The sequence below is a fragment of the Anabrus simplex genome, chromosome 14, assembly GCF_040414725.1.
Source record: "Anabrus simplex isolate iqAnaSimp1 chromosome 14, ASM4041472v1, whole genome shotgun sequence".
NCBI lineage: Eukaryota > Metazoa > Arthropoda > Insecta > Orthoptera > Tettigoniidae > Anabrus > Anabrus simplex.
This window is the reverse complement of record NC_090278.1, coordinates 101,072,069-101,090,253: the sequence shown is the minus strand read 5'-3', so window position 1 is coordinate 101,090,253 and position 18,185 is coordinate 101,072,069. Positions and strand designations below refer to the sequence as shown.

Below are 18,185 nucleotides of genomic sequence, written 5' to 3'. Positions count from 1 at the left end.
TTGAACGTCTAAGTCAGAATCCTCATTTATTTATGGCAAAGAAAATGGTGCTGTGTGCAGGGAGGCTATTGTAAAATACGTCCCCACACTGGGGAATGGCTTCTTTTGAGAGTCGGAGTACGTTGACATGTTTATGGTGCTGTGTGCAGGGAGGCTATTGTAAAATACGTCCCCACACTGGGGAATGCTTCAGGGCTTCTTTTGAGAGTTGGAGTACGTTGACATGTTTATGGTGCTGTGTGCAGGGAGGCTATTGTAAAATACGTCCCCACACTGGGGAATGGCTTCTTTTGAGAGTCGGAGTACGTTGACATGTTTATGGTGCTGTGTGCAGGGAGGCTATTGTAAAATACGTCCTCACACTGGGGAATGGCTTCTTTTGAGAGTCGGAGTACGTTGACATGTTTATGGTGCTGTGTGCAGGGAGGCTATTGTAAAATACGTCCTCACACTGGGGAATGGCTTCTTTTGAGAGTTGGAGTACGTTGACATGTTTATGGTGCTGTGTGCAGGGAGGCTATTGTAAAATACGTCCTCACACTGGGGAATGGCTTCTTTTGAGAGTTGGAGTACGTTGACATGTTTATGGTGCTGTGTGCAGGGAGGCTATTGTAAAATACGTCCTCACACTGGGGAATGGCTTCTTTTGAGAGTCGGAGTACGTTGACATGTTTATGGTGCTGTGTGCAGGGAGGCTATTGTAAAATACGTCCTCACACTGGGGAATGGCTTCTTTTGAGAGTTGGAGTACGTTGACATGTTTATGGTGCTGTGTGCAGGGAGGCTATTGTAAAATACGTCCTCACACTGGGGAATGGCTTCTTTTGAGAGTTGGAGTACGTTGACATGTTTATGGTGCTGTGTGCAGGGAGGCTATTGTAAAATACGTCCTCACACTGGGGAATGGCTTCTTTTGAGAGTCCGAGTACGTTGACATGTTTATGGTGCTGTGTGCAGGGAGGCTATTGTAAAATACGTCCTCACACTGGGGAATGGCTTCTTTTGAGAGTCAGAGTACGTTGACATGTTTATGGTGCTGTGTGCAGGGAGGCTATTGTAAAATACGTCCTCACACTGGGGAATGGCTTCTTTTGAGAGTCAGAGTACGTTGACATGTTTATGGTGCTGTGTGCAGGGAGGCTATTGTAAAATACGTCCTCACACTGGGGAATGCTTCAGGGCTTCTTTTGAGAGTTGGAGTACGTTGACATGTTTATGGTGCTGTGTGCAGGGAGGCTATTGTAAAATACGTCCCCACACTGGGGAATGGCTTCTTTTGAGAGTTGGAGTACGTTGACATGTTTATGGTGCTGTGTGCAGGGAGGCTATTGTAAAATACGTCCCCACACTGGGGAATGCTTCAGGGCTTCTTTTGAGAGTTGGAGTACGTTGACATGTTTATGGTGCTGTGTGCAGGGAGGCTATTGTAAAATACGTCCTCACACTGGGGAATGGCTTCTTTTGAGAGTTGGAGTACGTTGACATGTTTATGGTGCTGTGTGCAGGGAGGCTATTGTAAAATACGTCCTCACACTGGGGAATGGCTTCTTTTGAGAGTCAGAGTACGTTGACATGTTTATGGTGCTGTGTGCAGGGAGGCTATTGTAAAATACGTCCCCACACTGGGGAATGCTTCAGGGCTTCTTTTGAGAGTTGGAGTACGTTGACATGTTTATGGTGCTGTGTGCAGGGAGGCTATTGTAAAATACGTCCTCACACTGGGGAATGGCTTCTTTTGAGAGTTGGAGTACGTTGACATGTTTATGGTGCTGTGTGCAGGGAGGCTATTGTAAAATACGTCCCCACACTGGGGAATGCTTCAGGGCTTCTTTTGAGAGTTGGAGTACGTTGACATGTTTATGGTGCTGTGTGCAGGGAGGCTATTGTAAAATACGTCCTCACACTGGGGAATGGCTTCTTTTGAGAGTTGGAGTACGTTGACATGTTTATGGTGCTGTGTGCAGGGAGGCTATTGTAAAATACGTCCTCACACTGGGGAATGGCTTCTTTTGAGAGTTGGAGTACGTTGACATGTTTATGGTGCTGTGTGCAGGGAGGCTATTGTAAAATACGTCCCCACACTGGGGAATGGCTTCTTTTGAGAGTTGGAGTACGTTGACATGTTTATGGTGCTGTGTGCAGGGAGGCTATTGTAAAATACGTCCTCACACTGGGGAATGGCTTCTTTTGAGAGTTGGAGTACGTTGACATGTTTATGGTGCTGTGTGCAGGGAGGCTATTGTAAAATACGTCCTCACACTGGGGAATGGCTTCTTTTGAGAGTTGGAGTACGTTGACATGTTTATGGTGCTGTGTGCAGGGAGGCTATTGTAAAATACGTCCTCACACTGGGGAATGGCTTCTTTTGAGAGTTGGAGTACGTTGACATGTTTATGGTGCTGTGTGCAGGGAGGCTATTGTAAAATACGTCCCCACACTGGGGAATGGCTTCTTTTGAGAGTTGGAGTACGCTGACATGTTTATGGTGCTGTGTGCAGGGAGGCTATTGTAAAATACGTCCCCACACTGGGGAATGGCTTCTTTTGAGAGTTGGAGTACGTTGACATGTTTATGGTGCTGTGTGCAGGGAGGCTATTGTAAAATACGTCCCCACACCGGGGAATGCTTCAGGGCTTCTTTTGAGAGTTGGAGTACGTTGACATGTTTATGGTGCTGTGTGCAGGGAGGCTATTGTAAAATACGTCCTCACACTGGGGAATGGCTTCTTTTGAGAGTTGGAGTACGCTGACATGTTTATGGTGCTGTGTGCAGGGAGGCTATTGTAAAATACGTCCTCACACTGGGGAATGGCTTCTTTTGAGAGTCAGAGTACGTTGACATGTTTATGGTGCTGTGTGCAGGGAGGCTATTGTAAAATACGTCCTCACACTGGGGAATGGCTTCTTTTGAGAGTCGGAGTACGTTGACATGTTTATGGTGCTGTGTGCAGGGAGGCTATTGTAAAATACGTCCCCACACTGGGGAATGGCTTCTTTTGAGAGTTGGAGTACGTTGACATGTTTATGGTGCTGTGTGCAGGGAGGCTATTGTAAAATACGTCCCCACACCGGGGAATGCTTCAGGACTTCTTTTGAGAGTTGGAGTACGTTGACATGTTTATGGTGCTGTGTGCAGGGAGGCTATTGTAAAATACGTCCTCACACTGGGGAATGGCTTCTTTTGAGAGTCCGAGTACGTTGACATGTTTATGGTGCTGTGTGCAGGGAGGCTATTGTAAAATACGTCCTCACACTGGGGAATGGCTTCTTTTGAGAGTCCGAGTACGTTGACATGTTTATGGTGCTGTGTGCAGGGAGGCTATTGTAAAATACGTCCTCACACTGGGGAATGGCTTCTTTTGAGAGTCGGAGTACGTTGACATGTTTATGGTGCTGTGTGCAGGGAGGCTATTGTAAAATACGTCCCCACACCGGGGAATGCTTCAGGGCTTCTTTTGAGAGTCGGAGTACGTTGACATGTTTATGGTGCTGTGTGCAGGGAGGCTATTGTAAAATACGTCCCCACACCGGGGAATGGCTTCTTTTGAGAGTTGGAGTACGCTGACATGTTTATGGTGCTTATTTCTCATAACTTGGTGTTCTTCCCCAGCAATTTCTGTTTGTTTACCATTATGTACGCATACAGTCACATAATTAGCTTCTTATTAGTTCATTCAAGTTACCGGTTTAGTTGCAGTTGGCAGCGATTGTCATTAAGTTATGACTGGTTGTTATTCAAAATTATGCATTGTAATTCCATGCATTGAATTATTCTGTTTCGTGTGAAATATTCCTGTGACGATTTTGTGATTTACATCTGCATAAGCTGTTGATCATAGATGGCTTTTGAGAAACGAAGAGTTTTTATTCTCGCTTTAAGCTTAAACATGTATTCTTCATCATCATCATCATCATCCAGCTTAATGTTCCTTTTCTTAAAAGTAACTTTTAATCCATCACTGGCTTGCTTCACCATGTTATGACACCACGACTTACATATGAAGCTTGGAAGACGATTGGATGACTTGAGATAGAAAAATTAATTAAGCCTAACTGATATGCTGACAAGAGACCCTCTGATAAACCAGAACTAATGATTTGGTCATGCAGTTCTAAGAGAGAACAGCACCAAGATATTACATTTTAGTGCATCTGGGGAACTAGCACAAGGGACATGTGACACTTTGAGAACGATAAGCACTTTGGGCAAACAGAATACCATCGCATGTTAAACCAAACCCTCCACTGAACTATTAGTGTTCATTCTGACATACACAATACTTATAAACTTACATACATACATACATACATACATTATCATTATAGACTGTTATGCTTTTCAGCATTCAGTCTGCAAGCCTCTGAGAATTTACTAGACGTCACCACAATCCTCGATTTGCAACTAGTGTTGAGGCCTCATTTAGTTCTATACATCTCATCTTTAAATCGTTAGAAACCGAGTCTAACCATCGTCGTCTTGGTATCCCTCTACTTCTCTTACCCTCCATAGCAGAGTCCATTATTCTCCTAGGTAACCTATCCTCCTCTATTCGCCTCACATGACCCCACCACCGAAGCCGGTTAATGCATAGAGCTTCATCCATCGAGTTCATTCCTAAATTAGCCTTATCTCCTCATTCTGAGTACCCTCCTGCCACTGTTCCCACCTGTTTGTACAAGCAATAGTTCTGGCTACTTTCATGTCCGTTACTTCTAACTTATGAATAAGATATCCTGAGTCCACCCAGCTTTTGCTCCCGTAAAGCAAAGTTGGTCTGAAAACAGACCGATGTAAAGATAGTTTCGTCTGGGAGCTGACTTCCTTCTTACAGAATATTGTTGATCGCAACAGCGAGCTCACTGCATTAGCTTTACGACACCTTGATTCAATCTCCCTTATTATATTACCACCCTGGGAGAACACACAACCTAAATACTTGAAATTATCGACCTGTTCTAGCTTTGTATCACCAATCTGACATTCAATTCTGTTGAATTTCTTACCTACTGATATCAATTTAGTCTTCGAGAGGCTAATTTTCATACCATACTCATTGCACCTATTTTCAATTTCCAAGATATTAGACTGCAGGCTTTCGGCACAGTCTGCCATTAAGACCAAGTCGTCAGCATAGGCCAAACTGCTTACTACATTTCCACCTAACTGAATCTCCCCCTGCCACTTTATACCTTTCAGCAGATGATCCATGTAAACTATGAACAGCAAAGGTGAAAGATTACAACCTTGTCTAACCCCTGTAAGTACCCTGAACCAAGAACTCATTCTACCATCAATTCTCACTGAAGCCCAATTGTCAACATAAATGCCTTTGGTTGATTTTAATAATCTACCTTTAATTCCATAGCCCCCAGTGTAGGGAACATCTTTTCCCTCGGTACCCTGTCATATGCTTTCTCTAGATCTACGAAACATAAACACAACTGCCTATTCCTCCCGTAGCATTTTACAATTACATGCCGCATACTGAAAATCTGATCCTGACAGCCCCCCTGTGGCCTGAAACCACACTGGTTTGCATCCAACTTCCTCTCAACGACTGACCGCACCCTCCTTTCCAAGATGCCAGTGAATACTTTGCCTGGTATACTAATCAATGAGATACCTCGATAGTTGTTGCAATCCTTCCTGTTCCCTTGCTTATAGATAGGTACAATTACTGCTTTTGTCCAATCTGAAGGTACCTTACCAACACTCCACGCTAATCTTACTACTCTATGAAGCCATTTCATCCCTGGCTTCCCACTATACTTCACCATTTCAGGTCTAATTTCATCTATTCCTGCTGCCTTATGAGAATGGAGTTTATTTACCATCCTCTCCACTTCCTCAAGTGTAATTTCATCAACATCATTTTCCTCCTCCCCATGAGCTTGGCTGTTCGCACCACCACCAGGATGATTTCCTTTTACATAGAGAAGATGTTCAAAATATTCCCTCCACCTCTCCAGTGATTCCCTGGGATCTATTATGAGTTCACCTGAATTACTCAAAACACTGTTCATTTCCTTTTTCCCTCTCTTCCTAAAATTCTTTATTACTGTCCAGAAAAGTTCCCTGCTGCTTGACCTAGCCTTTCCAGGTTATTACCAAAATCTTCCCATGACTTCTTTTTGGATTCAACAACTATTTGTTTCGCTCTGTTTCTTTCATCTACGTACCAATCCCTGTCTGCCTCGGCCCTTGTTTGGAGCCATTTCTGATAAGTCTTCTTTTTACGTTTACAGGCTGCTCTCACTTCATCATTCCACCAAGATGTTCGCCTTTTCCCATCTTTACACACAGTTGTTCCTAGGCATTCCCTTGCTGTTTCTACTACAGCATCCCTGTATGCAACCCATTCACTTTCTATATCCTGAACCTGCTTACTGTCTACTGTTCGAAACTTCTCACTAATCATATCCATGTACTTCTGTCTAATTTCCTCATCCTGGAGATTTTCTACCCTTATTCGTTTGCAGACAGATTTCACTTTCTCTACCCTAGGCCTAGAGACTCTTAGTTCACTACAGATCAGATAGTGGTCTGTATCATCGAAAAATCCGTGAAAAACTCGTACATTCCTAACAGATTTCCTGAATTCAAAGTCTGTTAAAATATAGTCTATTATGGATCTGGTACCCCTAGCCTCCCATGTGTAGCGGTGAATAGCCTTATGCTTGAAGAATGTATTCGTAACAGCTAAACCCATACTAGCACAGAAGTCCAGCAAACGCTTCCCATTCCCATTAGCTTCCATATCTTCTCCACATTTACCAATCGCCCTTTTGTATTCTTCAGTTCTATTCCCAACTGTCACATTGAAATCGCCCATTAGTACTATTCTATCCTTGCTGTTGACCCTGACCACGATGTCACTCAATTCTTCATAAAACTTGTCAACTTCATCCTCATCTGCACCCTCACATGGTGAATACACAGACACAATTCTTGTCCTAATTCCTCCAACTGACAAATCTACCCACATCATTCGTTCATTTACGTGCCTAACAGAAACTATGTTGCGTGCAATGGTATTCCTGATAAAGAGCCCTACCCCAGACTCTGCCCTTCTCTTTCTAACACCACCGGGCGAGTTGGCTGCGAAGTTAGGGTCGCGCAGCTGTGAGCTTGCATCCGGGAGATAGTGGGTTCGAGCCCCACTATCGGCAGCCCTGAAGATGGTTTTCCGTGGTTTCCCATTTTCACACCAGGCAAATGCTGAGGCTGTACCTAAATTAAGAACACGGCCGCTTCCTTCCCATTCCTAGGCCTTCCCTATCCCATCGTCGCCATAAGACCTTTCTGTGTCGGTGTGATGTAAAACAAATAGCAAACAAAAAACCCCTAATTTTTTAACATATTTATCAGAGCCCAAAATCTATGAATCAATATGGCAACACAAGAAATAAATGACATGTAAAGGAGTTATCTAAAAGACATATGGATCAAAAACGTGGGCGATGAAGGAGAGGGATAATACAAGCAGTGGAAATGAAGTTTCAAAGGTGTTGAGTAGGTTTAACAAGAATGGACAGAGTAAATGAGGTACCGCTACAGGCTGCAGTGATATGGACATGTTACGAGAATGGGAGAAGAAAGATGTTAGAAATGGAGGTGAAGAGAAGGAGACCGAAGAGACAAATGGCTGAAAGGTGTAAAGAAGAGCATCGAGGTAAGAGGATAGTGAGAGAAGAGAAATGGTGGATGGAGAGGCAGACCCATCTCATCTCTTTCATTTCCCCTTGTCGCAGTGTTGCCGCTCCTCTTCAGTAATTTAATTCCAGTCCAGTCTTCTTTTTCTTATACTGTTGCTGACAGAGTCCACCTTGCCCTCTTTCCTCCTATCTTAGCCTCCAACACTTGTTTTGGTATCCTACCCTTCTCCATCCCATCAGTGCGTTTTTCTACCCCTAACTCTTTCCTGACCTCAACATTTCTTACTCTCTCTCCCCTTGCCTTTCCTAACAAGTCGAAGTCTCTGATGCATACATTATCTCTTTACATTTCATAGGAAGTTCACTGTTCCACACATTCTGCTAGAACGTATCTCCTTATGCAACCTTGCCTCTTGCACTTCTCAAATATTTGAAGTATTCAAGAACCTCAAGGTCATCACCACTGTTTTGCTCTTCTGCACACTGATCTTTGTACCACATTGTCGGTCGCAAGCCCGGGGCATCATTTTGCTAGGGATGAGGGAGGAGTATCAACCTCGTAAAAAAACCAGGGTCCATCTGGTTCCGGATGGTAGCACCCTGTTATAGGATTACTAGGTGAAACTGGTGGAACGATCTCAGCGGCAGAAGAGGAATCTATTTCCCAAAGGCACAGAGAGCAGAAGAACTAAGGGAGCACCCCCTGAAAAGAAAACCAACTGTTCCCGAATCGAGCAGCTTCCTGGTCAGCATCAGATTCCACGTTGGGGATGGCTGTTCTATAACTCCAGGTCTCACCAACTTGGTTTTACCTTTGAATGGGGTTCTACCCTATCCCCTAAACCTCAAACCACGCACCAAATGTATGGAATCTAGTACCCCAGCCGGTTAAATCCAGGGCCAGAGTTCTGGTTCTGGGGACCTTACACCATCATGTTTGGAACAGTCAGAGGATCAATCACCCCGCAAACTCAGAATGAAAGAGAAGCACTTCTTTGGCACACTCAATGTGAACACCCTTTTGAAAGTTGGTAAACAAAAGGAACTGATCAAAGTACTCGACGAATATAAGATCAAAGTTCTAGCGGTCCAAGAAAAAGATTTATTTCAGATGAAGTGTCGGCTATTGGAACCTACAGAATACTGAAAGGGCAGCCAGCTATCAAAGTTAAGAAGTCAGAGAAAACCAAGAATCCAGTCTTAATACTCGAGACAGCTTTCTTTATTCACAACTCTATAACAGAATCTATAGTAGACTTCAGATCTCCATCTCCCCGACTGTTTGTACTAACTCTCTAAAGTGGAAACAAACTGTACTCCATCTTCAATGCTCATGCTCCAATTAATGAAGATAACAGAAAGAATCCAGAGAAAGTAGAAGAATTTTGCTCATAACATGAAGAAGAACTGTTCAGAACCCCAGAAAAACATGTCAAGATCTTGATGAAAGATTTTAATGTTCAGATTGGAACAGAGAGAAAATTTCGAAATATCGTTGGAACATACACGGCTCACAAAAGGACAAACAGAAATGGTGAAAGACTGCTAGATGAATGAAAACAATGTCCACTCAGTTCAAGAGAGCTCCCAAGCGAATGATGACATGGCGATCACCTAACTCCATGTTAGGAGAATTCCAAATTGACCATGCAGCCCGAATGTCAGAATGCAGAAAGGTGCTAATTTTGATTCAGACCACTATCTAACAAGGATAAAGGTGAAGTCCACACCCTGTAACTGTAGAAAAAAAACCCTCAGAATACAGAAGTATAGAACTGAAGAACTCAAAGTCAGTGAAGAAATAGTGAAGTATCAGAAAGAACTCGACACACTGGAGTCCTATGAGTGAGAAAAAATGGCTTGAAAGATTCAGGAAGCAGCGAAACAAACAATTTTTCTTGCTAAGAAGAAGAAACATCCATGGTGGAATGATGAGTGTGAAGATGCTCTACGGAGATGATCAGAAGCTTGGAACAAGTGGAACTCCAACAAACAGAACTTCGAAGAATTCAAGATCCAAAGCAAAAGGACAGAAAAATGCCAAAGGAAGGTTTGAAAGAGACTATCTGAGAGAGATAGAAGAGAATTCCAAGAAAAACAACACCAGGAACTTCTATCAAACATTTAAGACAAAACTTCGAGGTTACTTGTCACCCAACATTGGTTTCAAAAACGATCAAGGTAAGCTGATTATGAGAAAAAGAATTGTGAACAATTGGCTAAATATTTCAAATAACTGCTCAACTGTGATCCACCTCAAGAAAAACTAACATTCCAGAAACCACACTTCATGATTCAACCCTGCCAGATAAGAATGAAATAAAGGAAATCTTCAAGAGCTTGAAATATAACAAAGCATCTGGCAAGGACTCAATTGTTGCTGAACTTCTGAAATATGCAGGGGATAACTCCCTGGAACAACTTGAAACACTCTTTCAACAGATCTGGTCCACAGGAGAGATCCCAGAAGAATGGAGGGAAGCTATCACCCACCCCCTGCACAAAAAAGGAGACAATGTCAATAACTAGAGAGGGATATCACTTTTGCCAGTAGCCTACAAGATACTTTCTATAGCACTCAAGCATAGCATAGAAGAACATATAGATAAACAATTAAGAGAATATTAAGCTGGCTTTCGAAAGGGGCGGTAATGTGCAGAACAGATTTTTACCATCAAGACCTTAATCAAAATTAAGACATTAGCAGCAGATAAGAAAGTGATAATGACATTCGTGGACTTCAAAAAAGCATATGACTCCATAGACCGGGACACACTAATGGAAGTGCTTAAGGAATTTGGAGTAGACAATAAGACAACAACCCTGATTCATCAAACACTAAAAAAAAAAAAAAAAAAAAAAACATGACCACAGGTAAAATTTTTAGGAGAACTCTCAGAGACCTTTGAAATCAAAACAGGTTTGAGAGAAAGAGATGGCCCCTCTCCAATTTTGTTCAACTGTGTTTTAGAGAAAGTTATCAGGGAATGGCAAAAAGAAATGAGCAAGTTCAACTTTCCAAATGGAATTACATTAGGTCACAAGAGAACTGGGCTTAAATTTTAATGCCTTGCATTTGCAGATGATATAGCCTTTTTTGCTGAGAATTTGCAAATTGCAACTAAGCAGATTGAAGTCCTCAAAGAAACAGCAGACAAAACAAGATTGCAAAAATCTTTTGAGAAGACGGAGTGCATGAACATAAATACCACTGACCCAACCTGGACAATGACGACCAAGTATGGTGACATCAAAAGAGCTACACAATTCAAGTACCTAGATTTTGACTCCAATCATGAATGAAAAAGCAGCAATTCAAGAACGTGCAAGAAAGATGAAAAATGCATTTAGATTACGTCAAAGCACCTACAAAGCCTTTGCTGGCAAGATGTAGTGTTTACACTGCACTATGTCTTCTGGTATGGGCTAGAATAAATTTGTTACTTTCACTGACCTGTCTCAGTCTCATCCTTGGTTTTGACAATATGAAAGTGACCGAGGTATGTGTGCTGCTAGTAATACCATTCCTTATGCAGCCAGTCCCTGTTATGAATGGTGTGAAAATGTCACTCATAGGGTCGGTTGGTGCATGCATTTCAGTGGGCTTGGCAGGCTGATCTGTAATGGCAACTTCTGGCTCGGTGAGGAAAGCAACGGGAAACTACCTCACTCCTCACTTCCCTAGTATGCCTCTTCAGTGACGCCTAGGCTATCTATGACAGCTGTTGGCGGAACTGTGGAGGATCAAACCAGCCTTAGGGCTGAATACCCAACAAAGCACCTACAAATCTAAGTCGCTCTCCTACCATGCCAAATTCAAGCACTACAGCACGATAGTCAAACCTGAATGTTTATACGCAGCTGAGACAACAGCCATGAAGGGACCCTCAGATTTGGAAAAGAAAGAAAGAGGTTCTTTAGAAAGAAGATTCTTGGAGCCAGAAAATCATCAGACAACAAGTTTCGCATCAGACCAAACCAAGAACTATACCAACAATGTGAAAACATCACCACCACAATGAAAAAGAGGAGACGGACGTTCTACAGACATATTAAAAGGATGGGGTCAGAGAGATTCTCCAGTAGGATCCTCATCTTCCAGGAGAACAGGAAGATACAAGTCCCATGGGTAAAAGAAGTCCACCGAAATTTAGAAAAATGTGGGATCATGGCAGAAGATATAACGAACAGAAAAATCTTCAGGCAGAGAGTTGCAGGGGTGAAGGATCCAGCTGATGAGAAAACGAGGAAGAATAGAGTATTCTCGGCAGAACGAGCATAAGCAAGCCAACGGATGAAGGAATACTGGTGAAAGGGGAAGCAGAAAGAACTTTAGAAAGCAATGGAAGTTGCGTAATCGCCGCCCATAGATGGCTGAAATGAAAATAATAATAATCGTATGGCCTCAGCTATCGTGTGCAGATATTTCAATCTGACGCCATCTGGCTGTCTGCTCGTCAATTTCGACGTTCCGTTTTACTCTAGGCCCACTAGATGGCAGACAGAGTAAATCGGATCTCTCTTAGGCGTCTGTGGCTGAGATTTTAATGAATTTTGTCGGGTAAACACCAAATGTGTCACCAGAGATCTTTTACATGCCAACATCCTATGACGTGAGTGTCGAATGGACTTTTTTCAGCCCTTCATCTGCCGGGTTTGAGGCCGACACTCTCCCCAGATTACTGTGATCTGCAAACAACAATATTCATAATCCCTTGCTCGATATATTGCCTTTGTTTCATTTAGAATTTCATCCATAACCATGATAAAGATAAGCGGAGATAACACACTGGAGTCAGGACACATTGCTTTGCTTTCACTAGATCAAGGAATACCATCACCAGAACTTTTCCATATTGATAAATATAGGATCTATCGATGACATGTCCTGTTGAAAGCCCTTCCTCTCATCCTCCTTATCACATACCTTCCTGTCAGCTTTCTTAAATATTGGTATTATTACACCATTACACCAATCATCAGGTACACCTTAGCAGCCTATATAACCAACACAGACTGATAGATCTTACACACATTTTACACCCATCTCTGCTGCTTTTCCTGTTTTCGTTTCTTTAAAAACCATTTGCACTTCTGCTGTTGTAATATCACACTCCATTTCTGGATCATCCTCATTTACCACAACACCCTATTCTGCATCATTTTTCGCATTCAGGAGTTTATCGAAATTCTTTATCTCCTCTGGGTCTGTTATTACATTTCCACTCTCTTCTTTCACTTGTTCTGTGCAATTTTTTATCAATCCATACAACATCCCTTTTCCATCATTTACATCCATTTCCAATTCTTGTGTGTATGTCTCATTTACCACTTTTTTACACTTAATTCCCTGATCCACACTGAGACGCATACCTTTAGCAACTGTTCCTTGTTAGGCCTGAGAAATCGGCGCACTCTGTGAGGATTTGGGGCATGGTGAAGTCGGCACCACAAGAACACACGGGGGGGGGGTCTTCCTTCTTTAGGAGATAAGAGTGCGTAGATCGTAAATGACCTATCCTCAGCCTCCACAATACTATGGCCTCTCTCCGTGAAGGTCGGAAAGAGGACCGCCACACTGTACTTGCAGCTTATAAATCTCATATTTATTCCGTATTGGCTCAGCACAACTAAGGTTAAGTTATGAGTAGGTTCCCACCTTCCAATACTTATCAATATCTATATAATAGGTTTATTAATTACATAATATAAACCATATAATCTCTAGTACATGTTTCGTTCCGATTATGGAACATCTTCAGCTAAAATTTGATAAAATGGCAAGACAATTAAAACACATTGATGTTATGATGATACAAAAGCTAAAAGATGTGATAAAATGGCACGAAGATTAAAACATATAATTATGATGATGAAATAAAGTTCATTCATGTTGGTTAAAAATTCAACAAGTCAGTGTTCAAATGACGAAGTAAAAACGGCGATAAGGTTCTTCTTCTTGTTGGAGACGTGTACATTTTGTTAATCTTGAAGATAAATTGGAGAAATACAAGATTTTCTTAATGTATATTTATCGGGGGAACTCTTGATAAAATAACCGTAGTAGAAGTTGAGTTGTGGTTAGATTATTGAAATGAGTCTGAAACGAGAAAAGAATGAGTAAAATAGAAAATATTTTAAGGAGAAAACCTTGTTAAAAATGTATGTTCGCGAGAATGAAGGATAATGGAGTTGATTACCTTATAGTCAGTCGTGTCGTATTTGACGTCCTCCCTTATGTCGTGTTGTTAACTGACTGAGTCCTGTGTACGTGTGTAAGGCACTTGCGGTGGGTGGGGAGTATTGGAAGGAGAGGTAAGTGACGTGAGGAGAGCGGGTGAAATGTTGTGTAGGGTGGAGCTAACTGAGGAGTGGCGTGATAGGCTAGGGGAAACGGAAGGAAAGGTAGGGGGACAATTGTGTAGGGTGGAGCTAATCGGAAGGAGGTGTGTTGGTTGTTTGTTGGGATTCTTTTTGAAGGTTTTTCTAGATGAATCTAATTTGGTAGCCTCTTCTAATATTATATTTATATTTTCCGTAATTTCGTTAACATTCTGGTTGGGATTTTGTTTCTGATCAATTTCAATATAGATATTTTCAAGAATATTCATTAATTTGCCTTTGTTTAGCGTTCGTAGAATGGTTAAGTCCCTTTCTATCGATGTAAAACTGTGTTTATATTCGGTCATGTGAAGACTCATGGCCGAGTACTTCCTATGTTTTTCGGCATTAATATGTTCTTGATATCTTACTAAGAAATTACGGCCTGTTTGTCCGATATAAGAATTGGCACAATTTGAGCATTTAAGCCTATATATCCCGGAATTTAAATATTTGTTATTACTTGCAATGCTTTGATGATTGAAAATTAAACGTTGATTGTTGTTATTGGTGCGAAAAGCAATTTTAAAATTGAATTTCTTAAAAATGTTAGTAATCTGGTAAATATTCCCGTTATTATAAGTAAAGGTGGTGAAGTTTTTCTTTTTATGTTCTTTTACCAATGAAGCTGAAGATGTTCCATAATCGGAACGAAACATGTACTAGAGATTATATGGTTTATATTATGTAATTAATAAACCTATTATATAGATATTGATAAGTATTGGAAGGTGGGAACCTACACTGTACTTGTCTTCTTAATTGCTCTCAGCTTGTTGGGGGTTCGGATAGCTAGCCACTCCGATTCCCAGGACGCCAAGATGGTTCGATGTAGCTGAGAACAAATATCTTCAGCCGGTACATTGACAGGTCTTAGAGGTAAAATTACCGTTTCCTTTGCAGCTTCATCCGCAAGTTCATTTCCTGCAATCCCAACGTGGCTTGGAAGCCATCTGAAAGTAATTCTGGTGCCAGCATCACTTGAACCTGGCTAGGTCAGTCACGGATCTGCTGTACCAGTGGGTGTTGTGAGAAATAGGTTTCAATGGACTGCAGAGAGCTTAACGAGTCAGTGCGCATAAGAAAGTGGTTTCTTCCGTCACCCAATGCAAACTGCAGAGCCTCTAAGATGGCGTAAAAATCCACAGCATACACGCTACATGCCCTAGGAAGTGAGATCTTCGCGCTCATATCATTGGTGACAAAAGAGCAAGCAACATTTTCTCCTATCTTAGAACCATCGGTGAAGATATCTTTTGCGGCTGGATATTGGTGAACGGAGGAATCCATGTTCACCTTTGGTCCACGGAGTAGATCTACGCGTATATCTGGTCGCGGAACAAACCACGGAGATACTTCGCTTAAAAGTTTGTTCAAGACAACCACCAATATCTATATTTAAATCATGAAACAAGCTATCAATTCGAAACCCAACTGGCCATGTGGCATTAGTAAACATTATGTTTTGATCTAAGCTGTTCAGATATTCTAATCCAAAGAAGATGAGATCAATAAATCTATAAACTTTTTAGATACCACTACTACACATAAGAACAACAAATTTGAATACCACATCTACAGAAAAACAACTTTTCCCCTATTACATTTAAAAATAATTCAATACACTCTAACTCACACAAACAAGCAGCTTACTATAGCTTAATTTATAGAGCAAATACAATGAGAAGAAGGCTTCCGCCCAATCAATACTTATTTATTAAAACTACAGGACCGGTTTCAACCTTTCTAGGTCATCCACAGCTGGTCACACAATCACATACAACATATCATGCAATCATAAAACAATACTAGATCTAACAAAGAATGTCATATGACGATAACATGTCAATGAGGGCAATCTTCAAATTGGAACTTGGTATTCACTGTCTTTTCGTGAATAACATACATAAAAACACATTCGTAAAAGTTTGAATTGTTTATAGGCATGAGCTTTTCTGAAAATAGATGCTAGCTTTCTAAAACATGTATGGTAACACAGAGAGAACATGTGTATTGATCACAATTTGTTAGTCTTGTGGGTTGCACTTCTTGTTTCCTGAACCTTCAGTTGTACACTGTGATAGCATCTTGTTGCTTAATGTTCATTTGCCTTAATTTATAAAAACTAATTTGTTTTGTCCTTGAAGTCTTGATAAATAGACATTATTATAAACAGTTAATGATAACTGTAGGAATAAAACACGTGTTAAAATTCAATGACCTGCATTGTAGGTTTAAATTACACTTTAAAATGTCAGGTTCTCAAGTATGAATTTTGTGTCACCATATATACAAAACATGTGAATGCTGAAAAGCAATGTATGAGATTGTGTTAACTCAGTTGAGACTTGAGCGGATAATATAGATTTCTAAAGGGTGCACATGTAAAATCCGTGCTGTTTGTGCTGGAAGGTAAATCATTAGGTCCTGTGTTGAATTCTGCCATATGGCTCGTTCCCTTCGCAGTTGTGTATGGATGTAACACTTATCTGTGAAAGATAAAAGTGAAAGGTGAGTAATTCTATTTTAATAATTGGGAATGCCTATTAGTCGTGTGGAATGAATGTGTATGTGTGTACTTACTGCTGTTGTTGATTTGACGTTGTGTGTAGCTTGGGAGCACGTTGTGCACTGCTTTGTGTTCGTCTTGGGATAATGTCAGCTGCTGTGAGGGAGAGGGGCAGAGGGGTGGGAGTAGCTGCTGAGGGGGTAGGGGTGGAGCTGGGCGTGTCTTTAAGTGGTTCTTTGAAGCGTGCCGGGTTTTGTTTGTTGATTCTTTTGAGATGAGTGTTTTTTAACGAAGGAATGGCTGTGTTGAAGATGATATTTATTTTATCTGTAATTTCATTCAGATTAGAATTAGGGTTGGCATATTGATCTAAAGTGATCTAAAAAGATTATAATTAGGGTTGGCATATTGATCTAAAGTAATGTAAAATTTCTCTGTTATATTGAGCAAGGGCCCTCTGGATTTATACTAAGGATCTGCATGTCATTTTCTATCACAGTAATTTAAGCACCTTAGAAATAGAAGAATTTATAAAACTACTCGAATTCGCCATCAACAACAACTATTTTAAATTTTATAATACCATTTACCAACAACAAGACTTATCAATGGGATCCCCTGCATCAGGCATATTAGCCGAGATCTACATGGGCCATCTAGAGCACCAATTCATCAGTAAAATAGACAATATATTTTTCTGGTGCAGATTTGTGGATGACGTTTTCGTTATTATTGACAACAGATTTACCAATGAAACCAACATAATAGACCAGCTAAATACAATAGATCCACACATAAAGTTCACTATAGAACGAGAAAACAACCGTACCTTAAACTACTTAGACATATCCATAACTAGACAAGAAAGTCACCTAACGTACAAAATATACAGAAAGCCTACACACACCTCTAACACAATCAAAATAGATTCTATCCACCCCAATGCACACAAAGAAGCAGCATATTATATCATGTTATACAGAGCATTTAACATACCACTAACAAAAGAAGAATTAAACAAAGAACTACACCTAATTTATGAAATAGCCAAACATAACGGATATAAGGGAGAAATGATTAACAAAATTATCCACAAAATAAAACATCAGCCTAAATGAAAGTTAACCAGAACAGAAAAATCCAAGAAAAACTACACAGTCTTTACCTTTAATAATACACATATATACACTATAACCAATACACAACCTGAAAATAGCATGTAAAACTACAAATAATAATTCTAACATTCTACAACACCAAATCAATCAACAATAATAATAAATACAGCCATTCAGGAGCGTACTGTATGAATGCAATAACTGCGAAGCCAGCTACATCGGACGTACTGGTAGAAATTTTTTAACCCCCTACAACGAGCACTTCGATGTGATAAAACATAATCACTTTTCTTCCATAGATCAACACATCGAAGACGACAAACATAAATTCACAAGCATTGAAAATGACATCCAGATCCTAAGTATAAACCCCAAGGGCCTCTTGCTCAATATAACAGAGGAATTTTACATTAATTTAGATCAATATGCCAACCCTAATCTATATATATAAAATAAGAGTTTTGTTTGTACATTGCTCAGAATTTGACAATAATGGTATTTCTGTATCGGTCATGTCCCCAA

At 40.8% G+C, this 18,185-nt stretch overlaps 1 protein-coding gene across 1 annotated transcript in view; it reads right to left on the bottom strand.

Moving 5' to 3' along the window:
• Positions 1-18,185, bottom strand: part of LOC136885639 (trichohyalin) — a 193,928-nt gene that overhangs the window by 24,221 nt on the left and 151,522 nt on the right. The window lies entirely within an intron of this gene.